Source organism: Plecotus auritus, assembly GCF_963455305.1.
Source record: "Plecotus auritus genome assembly, chromosome: 2".
NCBI classification, from domain to species: Eukaryota; Metazoa; Chordata; class Mammalia; order Chiroptera; family Vespertilionidae; genus Plecotus; species Plecotus auritus.
Genome location: NC_137771.1, coordinates 18,326,421 through 18,341,222, shown reverse-complemented (window position 1 = coordinate 18,341,222; position 14,802 = coordinate 18,326,421). Strand labels below are relative to the sequence as shown.

Genomic DNA, 14,802 nt, shown 5'->3' with positions numbered 1-14,802 from the left:
GTGGAGCCCCGGGTGTTATCAGCCCAGGAACCCTGACTCCGAGGAAACTGGCCGGTGAAGACACCTGGGCAAGTCACTTACTCTACGAGCCTCCGTTTTCTCCTCTGTAAAATGGGGATGAGAGTAACCCCGCTTCACAGGATGAAAAGGACGGGGAGGAGAACTGGGGAGGAGCGACAATCCAGATAATCCAGCGTGCACTGCCCTGAGGCTACAGTGCTAGATCGGCCACGTCATTCATTCATCTATCCGTTGGGATGGTTTCTCTTTCCGGCCCCACCCTCCTGTTAAGTTCCGCAGTTGGGCCCCTGCTGCTGGACCTGGAGGCACCACTCCAGAAAGATGATGGGTTATAGGTGCTTCTTTCCTGTCCCGAGGGTGGCGCCGGGGTCCTTTCTGGAGCCCCGCTGATCCTGACCTGGGGCCTCCTGCTCACTGTTCGGGTTCAATGTTCAACAGCCCCCGCTGCTTCCTCCTGCCTGCCTGTGCTGGGACCTCAGGCCCAGGCAGAGGATGTGACCTGTCTGGAAAAGAGGCAGAACAGGCAGACAACTGTGATTCCATAGGGAGTTGTGGACTAAAAGGGGCCACATGCTAACCTGACTGACTCAGGGAAGGTCTGCACGGAGGCTTTGGAACCAAAGAATGGTCTGGAATTAAACTTTCAAAAATATATTTTTTTATTTATTTCAGAGAGAAAGGGGGAGGGAGAGAGAGAGAGAAACATCAATGATGAGAGACCATCATTGACCAGCTGCCTCCTGTACCTAGGCCCCACACCTGGGGACTGAGCTCGAAACCCTGGCATGTGCCCTGACCGGGAATTAAACCATAACCTCCTGGTTCATAGCTCGATGCTCAACCATGCTAGCCAGGCTAATTCTATTTTTTTTTAAATATATTTTATTGATATTTCGCAGAGAGGAAGGGAGAGGGATAGAAAGCTAGAAACATCGATGACAGAGAAACATCGATCAGCTGCCTCCTGCACACCTCCCACTGGGGATGTGCCCGCAACCAAGGTACATGCCCTTGACCGGAATCAAACCCGGGACCCTTCAGTCCGCAGGCCGACGCTCTATCCACTGAGCCAAACCGGTTTCGGCCTATTCTTTTTTAATACATATTTTTATTTATTTCAGAGGGGAAAGTAGAGGGAGAGAGAGATAGAAACATCAACAATTTAAAAAAAGAAAAAAGAAACATCAATGATGAGAGACAATCATTGATCTGCTGCCTACAGCATGCCCCACACTGGGGTCCAGCCCGAAACCGGGGGCATATGCCTCGACTGGGAATCAAACTATTAGGGGCAAAAATAGAATATTGGGGACTAGCTATAGTTATAAGAACCGGCGAGGGCTGAATGTTTTGCATGTTAACAGAGTGCAGTGGCCTGTGGACTGGACAGCTAACATTAATAAGGCCAGATGGGCTGTTCCTTACATTTTCTGGGCAGCAACCCGTTGTGAGGGTCAGAGTGTGCCCATTTTAGAGTGAAGTTCACATGTGGCTTGTTTCAAGTCACACAGCAGAGCTAGGACTCACATTTGAGTTTGTCTCACTATTTGTAACCCCCTCGATATGCCGCTAAAGGAGGCCGCAGAGTAAGTCCTAAGAGGACCAAGTGGTCAGGTCCCACTTGGGTTAGGGGCAAGGGTAAGGCAGGCACATCTGCTTCCAAGACCCACTCCACCCTTTGCAGCCTGACCTTCTGGCAACCCAGCGCATCAAGGCTGGAGTTCTGGCTGGTCCCAAACAAGTGGATTTTACCAGTTTATCTTGTTGTGGCAAATTGGTGGGAAGGGGGAAAGTACTCACTGTTGCCACCATCACATCATTATATTTCCTCCTCACCCAACCTGTGAGTAGATGTTGTTCTCCTGCCCGTTTTTACAAATGAGGAAACTGTGGCTCAGAGAAGTTAATAACCACAGCCCAAGGCCACTCAGCAAGAAAGACAGACTAGCTCCCCGTCTACCCAAGGCCAAGGCCATGTTTGCTATTTTTGCTTCTGGCTAGACAGGTTGGGGATCTGAGAAGGCCAATTCTAAACAAATCAATGAGGAACCATATGGTCAGGTCTCTCAGGATTCCTGGCTGTGGGTCACCTCCGAAGTAGAGCCTGAAGGAGCCTGTCTCTGTTTGCCCCCTCCCTCCAGGAGTAGGAGGGAAAGCTGAGGCCCTAGGAACCAGGAGGCGCCTCAGGAAGGTGTGTGGGTTGGAGGGATTATCTCCGCTGGCTCTGCCCAAGAGAGTCTGCCCTGCTCCCACCTGCCTCACCTATTCCTCCATCAGAATGTTCTTCCCACCTCGCTCTATTAGGTGCCCGAGCCCCTTCTTCACCGACCACTGGCGCTCTGAGCTCCAGCCATGCTGAGCATCTTTCCTCAGGCCTCAGGTTAGATGCCCTCAGAAGCCCCTCGGTGACTGGCCAATAAGGTTACATGTCATTTTGTCCATGGTGATGTCTGTCTCCCTCCTAGGCTCGAGTCCCTTGAGGGCAGGAACAATGGTTATATCTTCAGTGCTTGACACAAAGTAGAAACTCGGTAAATATTTATGGTTGAATGAATGAATGAAAGTGGCTAAGTGTTATTCACTCATTCATTGATTCAGTCAGTCAGATACCATAACAGAGTAGGACTCAAGGAGGTCCAGGATCAGAGAAGACCTCTCGGAGAGGTGATGCTGAAACTGGGTCTCTAAGGACAATGGCAGCTGGGAGGTCAGGGCAGAAGGGCTGCTGAGCAAGGGCAGGGAGGTATGAAAAAGCTTGAAATGCAGTTTGAACCCAGTCTTCCTAGAAGACTTTATGGTCAGCACATGTGGGCAGTGCACTGTCAGCATCAGGCTCCTTGAACTTCCTCTCCCTGTGGGCTGGGGTCATGTGCCTGCCTGACTGCACCTGACACTTGAATCCAGATGTCAGCTGACCTGAGGGCAAGTTGATTCCCATCCCCATCCCTGCTCCCCTCCTTCTGCTAAGTTAGACAAATCACAGTGCCCACCTCACAGGGTAGTTCAGGAAGAACTGTGTAACCTAACAGGTAAATTCATGCATATTTGCATTAGACAGATGTGGGTTTAAGTCCCAATGTGGCCTTGGTCAAGTTTTATTCATTCATTAATTCATTCACTTAGTAATTATTTCAATAAGTGCTAGCTGTCTTATATTCGAGGCATTTATACTGCAGTGAAAATAGAGACACAATTCCCGTTCTTGGGGAGCTCACACTGTAATTGGGAAGACAGAAAATACATACATAGATAACGTGATGACAGGGAGCAGTGAGTGCTATAAATAACAAACAGGGCAATGGCTTGAAGGGTGAGAGCATGTTGTATCAAAATGGGATGATCTGGTCGAGCCAGTGTGGCTCAGTGGTTAAGTGTCAATCTATGAACCAGGAGCCCAGTCAGGGCACATGCCCGGTTGCAGGCTCCATCCCCAGTGTGGGGCATGCAAGGAGGCAGCTGATGAACGTTTCTCTCTCATCATTGATGTTTCTCTCACTCTCCCTTACTCTCTGAAATCAATAAAAATGTATTTTAGCCGAAACCGGTTTGGCTCAGTGGAAAGAGCGTTGGCCTGCGGACTGAAGGGTCCCGGGTTCGATTCCGGTCAAGGGCATGTGCCTTGGTTGCGGGCACATCTCCAGTGGGAGGTGTGCAGGAGGCAGCTGATTGATGTTTCTCTCTCATCGATGTTTCTAGCTCTCTATCCCTCTCCCTTCCTCTCTGTAAAATATCAATAAAATATATTTTTAAAAAAATGTATTTTAAAAAATAGGGTGGTCTGGCCCTAGCTGGTTAGGCTCAGTGGACAGAGTGTTGGCCTGCGGACTGAAGGGTCCTGGATTCGATTCCAGTCAGGGGCACACGCTCGGGTTGTAGGCTCAATCTCCAGTGTGGGTTGTGCAGAAGGCAGCTGATCAATGATTCTCTCTCATCATTGATGTTTCTATCTCTCTCTCCCTCTCCCTTTCTCTCTGAAATCAATAAAAATATTTTTTAAAAAACAGGGTGGTCTGAGGTGACATCTGAACAGAAATCAGGGGAAGTGAGAGGGTGAGGGAGTAATGAGGCTGTCTGTGAAATCCAGGGAGGATCGTTCCAGGCAGGAAGAACAGCAAGAGCAAAGGCCCTGAAGTGGAAGCAGGCAAAGAGTACTCCAGCCCTCGCTGGTTTGGCTCAGTGGATAGAGTGTCGGCTTGTGGACTGAAGGGTTCTGGGTTCAATTCCAGCCCAGGCACGTATCCCAGTCCTGGTCAGGGTGCATGAGGGAAGCAACCAATTGATGTGTGTCTCTCTCATTGATATTTCTCTCTGACTCTCCCTTTCCCTTCTGCTCTCTCTAAAAATAAGTGGAAAGCCCTCGGCGGTTTGGCTCAGTGGATAGAGCATTAGCCTGAGGACTGAAGGGTCCCAGGTTCAATTCCAGTCAAGAGCATATGCCTAGGTTGCTGGCTTGATCTCCAGTAGGGGGCGTGCAGGAGGCAGCCCATTGATGATTCTCTCTCATTATTGATGTTTCTCTCTCTCTCCCTTCCTCTCTGAAATCAATATTATCTATAATAATAACAGTGTAATATGCTAATTAGACCAGACGTCCTTCTGGACGACCTTCCAGATGAAGCGAGGGAAGCCCGGATCCCGGGTGCCAGAGGGAAGCCGGTGCCGGCAGCGGGGGAAGGAAGGCCTACACTTGCACGTAATACGTGCATCGGGCCTCTGTTTAAAAAAAAAAAGTGGAAAAATATCCTCAGGTGAAGATTAAAAAAAAAAAAAAAGAGTACTCCAAGAGCTGAGAGACTGGGAAGAGGGAACAGAAAGGAGGAAGTAAGTGGTGGGCGATGATGGCAGAGAGGAGGAGGAGGCAAATCCTAAGTGGCTTCAGGGGCCAGCCTGGGGACTTTAGCTTTTGTATCAAATGTGGTGAGAGGTCAGTGATTTGGAGGCAGGCAAATTACATGATCTAAATGTTTTCTTGCTGCCCCATCAGTGTGGCTTGAACCAAGAGTCACCAGTTCAATTCCCAGTTTTGGGCACATCCCCAGGTTGCAGGCTTGATCCCCAGTAGGGAGGCGTGCAGAAGGCAGCCGATCAATGATTTTCATCATTGATGTTTCTATCTCTCTCTCCCTCTCCCTTCCTCTCAATTAAAAAATATATTTAAAAATAGGTTTTCTTGCTTACATTTATTTATTTACTTATTTACTTATTTACTTATTTACTTACTTACTTATGTTAATCCTCACCTGAGGATGTTTTTCCTTTGATTTTTAGAGAGAGTGGAAGGGAGGGGAAGAAACAGAGAAAGAGTAACATTGATGTGAGAGAGACATGTTGATTGGTTGCCTCCCACATATGCCCCCAACGGGGCTGAGGATGGAGCCTGAAACCGAGGTACGTGCCCTTGACCGGCATCAAACCCGGACCTTTCAGTCCCAGGGCCAATGCTCTATCCACTGAGACAAATTGGCTAGGGCTCTTGCTTACTTTAAAAAAAATATCTTTAGCCGAAACCGGTTTGGCTCAGTGGATAGAGCGTCGGCCTGCGGACTGAAGGGTCCCAGGTTCGATTCCGGTCAAGGGCATGTACCTTGGTTGCGGGCACATCCCCAGTAGGGGATGGGCAAGAGGCAGCTGATGGATATTTCTCTCTCATCGATGTTTCTAGCTCTCTATCCCTCTCCCTTCCTCTCTGTAAAATATCAATAAAATATATTTAAAAAAAAAATAAAAAAATATCTTTATTGGGGTATAATTGACACACAATAAACTGCACATATGAAAACTGTACAATATAAGGAGTTGTGGCATGTGTACTAGTATACCCATTAAAACCATCACAATTAAGATAATGAACAGTGTGTATATATATACACACACACATATATGTATATAATTTCAGAGAGGAAGAGAGAGAGAGAGAGAGAAACATCAATGATGAGAGTGAATCATTGATCAGCTGCCTCCTGCACGCCCACACTGGGCATGTGCCTTGACTGGGAACTGATTCATCACCTATTGGTTCACAAGTTGACGCTCAACCACTGAGCCATGCCAGCCGGGTTCCCAATGTATTTTTTAAATATATTGTTTGTTGATTTCAGAGAGGAAGGGAGAGGGAGAAGATAGAAACATCAATGATGAGAGAGAATCATTGATCGGCTGCCTCCTGCACACACCACACTGGGGACCGAGCCCGCAACCTGGGCATGTGTCCTGACCTCCTAGTTCAGGAGAGTATTATGCTAAGTAAAATAAGCCAGTCAGAGAAAGACAAGTATCATATGATCTCACTCATATGTGGAATTTAATGAACACAATAAACTGGTGAACAAAATAGATCCAATCCAAAGACATAGAAGCATGGAACAGACTAATGACTCTCAGAGGGAATGCAGAGGTGGGGCGTGGGGAGAGATTAACCAGGGTACTTATATGCATACTAGAGGCCCAGTACACGAAAATTTGTGCACTGGTGGGGGTCCCTCAGCTTGGCCTGCCCCCTCTCACAGTCCGGAAGCCCTCAGGGGATGTCTTACTTTGGGAGGCGACCAGGCTGATCAGGGGAAGGTGCTGCCCCCATCACCCCACTGCTGCTGCCACTGCCTGCCAATGCGGCTGCAAGGCCTGAGCCCCATGCCTCACAGCTGCTGTGGCTTTGTCCGGATGGATGTCCGTAAGACATCTGTCCTAATTAGCACATCACCCTTTTATTAGTATAGATATGCATAACCCATGGACATAGACAACAGTGTGGTGAAGGCCTGGGAGAGGTGGATGCAGGGTAGAGGGGGCCAATGGGGGGAAAAATAAAGGGGGATATCTGTAATACTTTCAACAATAAAGATAAATTAAAAAAATTTTTTTAAAGAGAAACATGGATCAGCTGCCTCCTACACGCCCACCCCCCCTCCCCCAGCCCCCCGGGGATCAAGCCTAAAACCCAAGCACATGCCCTGACCAGGAATTGAACTGGTGACTTTTCGGTAGGTTTATGGGATGACACCCAACCAACTGAGTCACACTGGCCAGGGCCCCATATAGTTTTTATTTATTTATTTATTTATTTATTTATTTATTTATTTTAATATATTTTATTGACATTTTACAGAGAGGAAGGGAGAGGGATAGAGAGCCAGAAACATCGATGAGAGAGAAACATCGATCAGCTGCCTCCTGCACACTCCCCACTGGGGATGTGCCCGCAACCAAGGTACATGCCCTTGACCGGAATCAAACCCGGGACCCTTCAGTCCGCAGGCCGACGCTCTATCCACTGAGCCAAACCGGTTTCGGCATAGTTTTTAAATTCTTCTCTCCTGACCCCCACTCCCAGGCAACCACTAATTTGCTTTCTGCCACTAGATATTACTTTGTATTTTCTCAAAGTTTATATAAATGTAGTCTTTGGCTTCTTTTCACTCAGCAACATGAAGAGTCATCCATTTTGATGCAAATATAAATTTTGTTCCTTTTAAAATATATATTTTTACTGATTTCAGAGAGGAGAGGGAGAGAGGGATAGAAACATCAATGATAAGAGAGAATTATTGATCGGCTGCCTCCTGCATGCCCCACACTGGGGATTGAACTCGCAACCCTGGCATGTGTCCTGACCGCCTGGTTCATAGGTCAACACTCAGTCACTGAGCCATGCTGGCTGGCTAAAGTTTGTTCCATTCTATAACCGGGTAGTATTCCGATGCACTAACATACCACAATTTGTTTATCCGATCCCTTGTTGAAGGACATTTGGGTTGTTTCCAGTCTTTGGGTATTACAAATAAAATTGCTGTGAACATTTATATTCAAGTCTTTGGGTAGATGTGCAGTTTCATTTCTCTTGGGAAATACGTTGTAGTGCAATGGTTGGGTAATATGCTAAGTGCATGTTTTACTTTATTAGAAACTGACAAACTGTTTTCCCAAGTGGTTATACTATTTTGGAAAACATTTATGAGAGTTCCAGTTGCTCTACCTTCTGGTCATCACTTGATTTGTCATTTTATTTAATTTTTAGACATTCCAGTGGGTTTGTAGTGTTATCTCATTATAGCTTTAATTTATATTTCCCTAATGACTGATTATGTTGAGCATCATCCATGTGTTTATTTGCCATCTGTTTATCTTCTTTGGTGAGATGTCTTTCAAATTTTGTGGCCATTTTAAAAAATTGAGTTGACTTTTTAGTGTCGAGTTTTAAGAGTTCTCTTGCTTTTTTTTTTTTTTTTTTTAAATATATTTTATTGATATTTTTCAGAGAAGAAGGGAGAGGGATAGAGAGTTAGAAACATCGATGAGAGAGAAACATCGATCAGCCGCCTCCTGCACACCTCCTACTGGGGATGTGCCCGCAACCAAGGTACATGCCCCTGACCGGAATCGAACCTGGGACCCTTCAGTCCGCAGGCCGACGCTCTATCCACCGAGCCAAACCGGTCAGGCTCTTGCTTTTTATTTACTTAATACTCTCATTTGAAGATCAAGACTTTTAAATTTTGATGAAATGTATAGAATGCAATGCTCAACCACTGAGTCACATCGGCCAGACAAAACAGTGATTCTTTTTTTTTTTTTTTTTTTAATATATTTTATTTTTTTACAGAGAGGAAGGGAGAGGGACAGAGAGCCAGAAACATCAGTGAGAGAGAAACACTGATCAGCTGCCTCTTGCACACCCCCTATTGGGGATGTGCCCGCAACCAAGGTACATGCCCTTGACCAGAATCGAACCTGGGACCCCTGAGTCCCCAGGCCGATGCTCCATCCACTGAGCCAAACCAGTCAGGGCAAAATAGTGATTCTTGAGACATCTTTAAGATGGGGAATACAGGATTTGCTGATGTATTGGATGTGAGATGCTAGAGAAAGAGGAGTCCAGGGTCATTCCAAGGACTTACTGAGAAAGCGAAGAGGTTTGGAGGAGGAAAGTCTGTGTTCTGAGAAGCCTGTTTATTAGACATCCAAGTGTAGATGTCAAGGAAGCAGCAGGATAGAAAGGTCTGGAGCTCAGGAGAAAAGTGGAGCTGGAGAAACACATTTGGAAGTCATCAGGCAGCTTCCTACCCTCTTAGTCTGTTGCCTTCTCCACAAATTGGGAAAAACAGAAGTACCTACTTTGTAAAGTACATGTATGGATAAAAATTAATGAATAGATTAAGCCCAGAATAGGCGTTTAATCCTTTTTTTAAATTTAATATATTTTTGATTTCAGAGAGGGAGAGGTAGAAATCGAACCCAGGACCCTTCAGTCCGCAGGCCAACACTAGTCTAAACAGAGCCAAAGCAGCTAGGAAAAGGTGCTTAATTCTTCACAGCCACTATTTGTTTGTATATTGAGGCTTATTCATTCAAAGGACAAAATATGCAAAGGACACAGTGATTATGAGTGTGGTCTCTGGAGTGGGCTCCCGGATTCCAGTCCTTAATTCACTTGCTAGCTGTGTGATACAGTCCTGTTTCCTCATCTATAAAAGGGCATAATTATAATATCTATACATTGGTTATGAAAAGTCGCCAAGACAATTGACTCTGCAGGAGTCATTGGGCCCCGCCCAGCTCCCTCAGTGCGCCTGGGAGCCGGGCATCCGCCAGGGAGCCGGGCATCCGCCATACCCATCAGGGCTGCCAGCACTGCATTGCCAACGCCCGCCATGTTCCATGCCGCCCCCTGGTGGTCAGCACACGTCATAGCAAGCGGTTGAACTCCCGGTGGAGGGGCCAATTTGCATACAGGTATTAGGCTTTTATCATATGGGATTAGCGGAAGAGACAAGCCTTGAACAAATAATGCTTTCATCATATGAGCAATCAATTGCCTCTTCTTTTTTTTAAAAAAAATACATTTTTATTGATTTCAGAGAGGAAAGGAAAGGGAGAGATTGCGAGAGAACATTGATGGGCTGACTCCTGCACGCCCCTTATTGGAGACCCAGCCCGCAACGCAGGCATGCGCCCTCCACCGGAATGGAACCCTGGTCCCTTCAGTCCAACGCTCTATCCACTGAGCCAAACAAGCCAGGGCTCTATCACTTTTTCTTAAGACGCTCCCTCCCAAGACTCCTCTCCCAGACCTCTCAGAGCCCCTTCCCGCAACCCACCTAGTCGCTGCTCCTCCTCATGCCCACGGCGGTCCTAGCGGAACCCTTCCTTTTCCCAGCTTTGAAAATCTTCCCAGACAGAACTCAAGAGCACGGAGAGTTTGATTCATTTGTAGGCCCAGGGCCCGGTGCAGGGCGTTCAGTGAGTGTTGAACTACGGCGAAGAGCCTCCACGGCCTCTGAATATACCATTCACTGGGTTCCTCCATCCCCTACGGGAAGGTCTCCGCGCCGCACGCTCCTCTGCCTGGGAGCCGACGCCCCGCCCCGGAAGGCCATCGGACTATAACTCCCAGCGGTCTGCGCGGCGCGCTGCTCCAATCGTCAGGCGCAGCCGCGAGAGGCGGGGCCTATATATACTCCCTCCGGGCAGCCAGCCGTCCTTTCTCCCGACCGCCGCTCTCCTGGTGACTTATGTTGTAGGGAACTCGCCTGCTGACATCCACGCCCGTCCTGCACTTTCCCACCCTTCGCTCCTTAGTCCCGTCGCCAGCGGCCCCGCACTCACCTGCGCTGCCTCCCGAGGCTGCAGGATGTTAAGTGCGGCCTGGAAGAGCCGGGCCTCCCCGCCTGCTGGGCCGAGGTCCTTCAGGGCACGTAGGCCGCATGCGCAGGGAGAGGGGCCGAGGCCCGTGAGAGGCGCGCCCTTCTCCCGCCTGAGTCCGCGCGGCTCTGCGCTCCGGTGTGACAGGTAAGGAGCGCGGGCAGGCTGCCGGGTGCACGGCAGTCCTGAGCCTGAAGTGTTTTAATTTGGGGGAGACCGCGTGGTGTCAGCCAGACTTTGAATTGAACCTGAATCTGCTGGGTGACCTTGGGCAAGGGACTTCACCTTAATTACATGGCTGCACCACACATGTTACGGAGGTCACATGTTCTGGAGGGTGGGTTATAGAGTCACTCATGTACTAAGTGGTAAGTAGGACCTACAAGGATGGCTGTTTCCTTCTGGCCCCAGAACGATGAGTTTCAGTAGGCAGTAATGCACAGGACTTAGGTGGCCTTGGGGCTGAGCAGCGGCTGGGGTTGTCCTGTGTAACACAGTGGCCCTTATCGAAGCTGCAGCTGCTTCCACGTAGCTGCTGCGGTCAAAAAGGAGCCCAGAGTGACATTTTTCCTTGACGGTCGCCGTTCTGTTTGCTGTAACCGATCTGCAACATTTCAGGAAAAGACAATGCTCATTGTATCTGCCGTTTCTCACATAAACAGACTCTGATTAAAGTTGACATGTCTCCAGAGGCCAGCAGAAATGTTGACAGTGCATTGATTTCCGACCGGTGTGGCAAGAATTTTTAAAACAATGCAATACCTTGCTAGTCGGGGGCACTGATCTCTTTTCCCTTCAGTGGTTCTCAACCTTTCTAATGCCGCGACCCTTTAATACAGTTCATGTTGTGGTGACCCCCAACCATAAAATTATTTTTGTTGCTACTTAATAACTGTAATTTTGCTACTGTTAATGAATCGTAATGTAAATATTTGTGTTTTCCGATGGTCTTAGGCGACCCTGCTATAACCGCTGCTGTAGAGCCTAAGACCATCGGAAAACAGATATTTACATTGATTCATTAACAGTAGCAAAATTACAGTTACGAAGTAGCAACGAAAATAATTTTATGGTTGGGGGTCACCACAACATGAAGAACTGTATTAAAGGGTTGTGGCATTAGAAAGGTTGAGAACCACTGCTAGATGGTCGTTTAGTTTGTACCATGAGAGGGAAAGGTTGAATATTGCTGTGATAGGGACTTGCATAAAGAATTAACAGAATAAGGCTTTTGAGAAGTAGCTTGTTGAGGCCAACCGAGATAGTATGGGGGGCAAATGGGAATGGTGTAGACATCAATATGGGGCAATCCAGTGGCAAGCAGCACAGATCTTGGCCATGCTTTAGGTCATTGCCCTCAAAAGTTTAAGGCGCTAATACCAGGATCAAAGGCTAAACCTTTATGATTCTAAAAACCACGAAAGGCCGAAACTGGTTTGGCTCAGTGGATAGAGCGTCGGCCTGTGGACTGAAAGGTCCTGGGTTCGATTCTGGTCAAAGGTATGTACCTTGGTTGCGGGCACATCCTCTGTGGGAGGTGTGCAGGAGGCAGCTGATCGATGTTTCTCTCTCATCGGTGTTTCTAGCTCTCTATCCCTCTCCCTTCCTCTGTGAAATATCAATAAAATATATTTTTTAAAAAAATAATAAAGACCACCAAAGATCATTCAGGACAATTTCTGTTCTCAGCTGTGCCAGATGAAGATGGCAGGATGGTTCAAGTTGATTGTGCTGGGTGAGCACGCTGGAGGCATGACGGTGATGGAGCACAACCACTGAAGGCCCTGGTAGGTTTCTGGTGGAGACTTAATTTGAGAGCTGCCTGGTGGGTCAGTGCAGCATGTTCCCAAGGGCTGTGGCTGGTTGTAGCCACCGGCTCTCCAACTGCATGCAAGAGCAACCTGGAGAGCCTTTGACAGCTCCGGTCAGCATAATACCTGCAGCTGCCACTCGCCTTTCCTATATCTCTGGACCTGGGCTTGGGAGCCTTCCACCTGGTCCATGCAGGTGGATGTACTGAATCAACTTTTTGGTTTAGAGCTTTCACCCTTTTTTCTTGTAGGCTGCCTCCATGTTTCCTGGCAGCGTCTGGTAATGACATAGCTGAGGATACCAGCTTGTTGCTGCTCCTGTGTTTTAGAATAAGGTAAAGTTAGATGTTGAAAACAACCTGACCCTCCGGTTCCCTTTCCCATCAGATCTGAACACCGATCTTGGTGGTCGCAGAGGAGGAATAGTAATAGTGAAGCTGGCCTCACAGTGCTTGTCACCTGTGGGCTACTTTCAAACAAGGTTGAATTCGCTTTGAACTTGTTTCGTCCTTTCCTGTAAAATGAGATAAAGGGAGGATGGATGGATGTGAATATGGGCAGTTGATGTAATGTCTTAAAAGAATCATCCCTTTTTTTTTTTTTTTTAGATGTTACCAGTAAACTGTCTTCATTTGTATTTAAGGATCTACAGAGTTGGGTAAGTTGAATAGCTACCTGACATTTTCATGTGGCCTGCCTTGTGTCGCTATATTTATTAGCTGCGCATGGCCAGGGAACAAAAATGTTTACAGAATGATTTGGTCTGTTAGGTTAGCCCACCCCAAAGTTCAAGAGCACATTCTGGTGTGAGAGTAGAGTGTAGCAGAGGAAACAGCCCTGAACTTGGGGCAGCAAGAACTGAATTGCTGGCCCTGGCTGGTTTGGCTCCGTGGATAGAGCGTTAGCCTGAGGACTGAAGGGTCCCAGGTTTGATTCCGGTCGGGGGCACATGCCTGGGTTGTGGGCTTGATCCCCATTGGGGGCATGCAGGAGGCAGCTGATCAATGATTCTCTCTCATCATTGATGTTTCTATCTCTCCCTCTCCCTTTCTCTCTAAAATCAATAAAAATATTTTTTAAAAAAATATATTTTGTTGATTTTTCTACAGAGAGGAAGGGAGAGGGATAGAGAGCTAGAAACATCAATGAGAGAACGTCGATCAGCTGCCTCCTGCACACCCTCCACTGGGAATATGCCCGTAACCAAGGTACATGCCCTTGACGGGAATCAAACTTGGGACCTTTCAGTCTGCAGGCCGACACTCCATTCACTGAGCCAAACCAGTCAGGGCGATCAATAAAAAAAAACAAAACTGAATATCCTCATTTGGGGTAACCTTAAACCACAATCTTATCCCCTCTCCCCAGGGAGAGTGGAAGATAGATTGGGTATAAACAAGTTGTGCCATCTATTTGGGGATTTTTTTTTAGGGTGACTGGTCTGGGATGAAACCTAATCTGAGTGGACATCAATGGATGATAAATGCGGATATGGGACTGAGACCAGTTCTTAAGAAAGTGCCTGGGTGGCATTTATTAATTGGGGAGTGCTAACACACTGGCTTATACTTCCTTTCCAGGAGAGCTCTACAGTAAGAGGCAAGCTACAAGACAAGTTTGTGAAGGAGACGGACTGTTCTACTTAAGCAACAATCTCCTCAGCTCCTCCATGCTCCAAGGCCTGCTGGTTTTTGAAATAGGCCTTTCTTGGCCCACCCCTTATTGTGGGGCTGGTTCCTTATCCATCCTGCCCTGCAGCATGGCTTGTCTTGTGTGCTACATTCCCTTAATAAATTCTTGATGTAATGAAGTTATCAGCTTCTTTCTTTGGGCTCAGCCCCAGGAAATTTTCCTAACAGGTTATTTTAGGTGGAAACGGTGACTGATCGTTTTTTTTGAATGCTGGTATATAAGTAACCAAAAAGACTTTGGAAGTAAGTCATTTTCTTTGTCACAATTGTTTTTTTTTTTCCTATGTAAATATTAAAGACCCAAGTTAATTCATAGTCTTGGTCTCCATGTAAAAAAGTCTGACCTCAGAAAGGCCAATATGATCAGTTCCATAACTGCAATTAGATGTAGTTCTTTGTTGAGCCTAAGATTGGATCTTTAAGGCTTTTTGTGGCATAGGCACTTTAACTCGAAGTTTATCTCCCTTTAATTTGCCAACCCCCCCCCCCAAATTATTCTGACACAGAACTAAAATCTGAAGCAGATTTCTAGCATAGACCCAGACTTCTCAGGTCCTGGGTACCACATGACAATATAAGTTGGAAAAGGGGCTTTCCTGATTCATTTGGATAATGTGTGGAAGGTGATGCATTTTAGCTGA

The 14,802-nt window shown here is 47.1% G+C and overlaps 1 long non-coding RNA gene across 1 annotated transcript; it reads left to right on the top strand.

Moving 5' to 3' along the window:
• The first annotated feature begins 10,441 nt into the window (after positions 1-10,441).
• LOC308242010 lies at positions 10,442-14,276 on the top strand. The gene is made up of 5 exons (XR_013959914.1): positions 10,442-10,806; positions 12,349-12,446; positions 12,722-12,805; positions 13,079-13,128; positions 14,051-14,276. It is a non-coding gene; the product is annotated as an uncharacterized lncRNA (long non-coding RNA).
• The last annotated feature ends 526 nt before the right edge of the window (positions 14,277-14,802 follow it).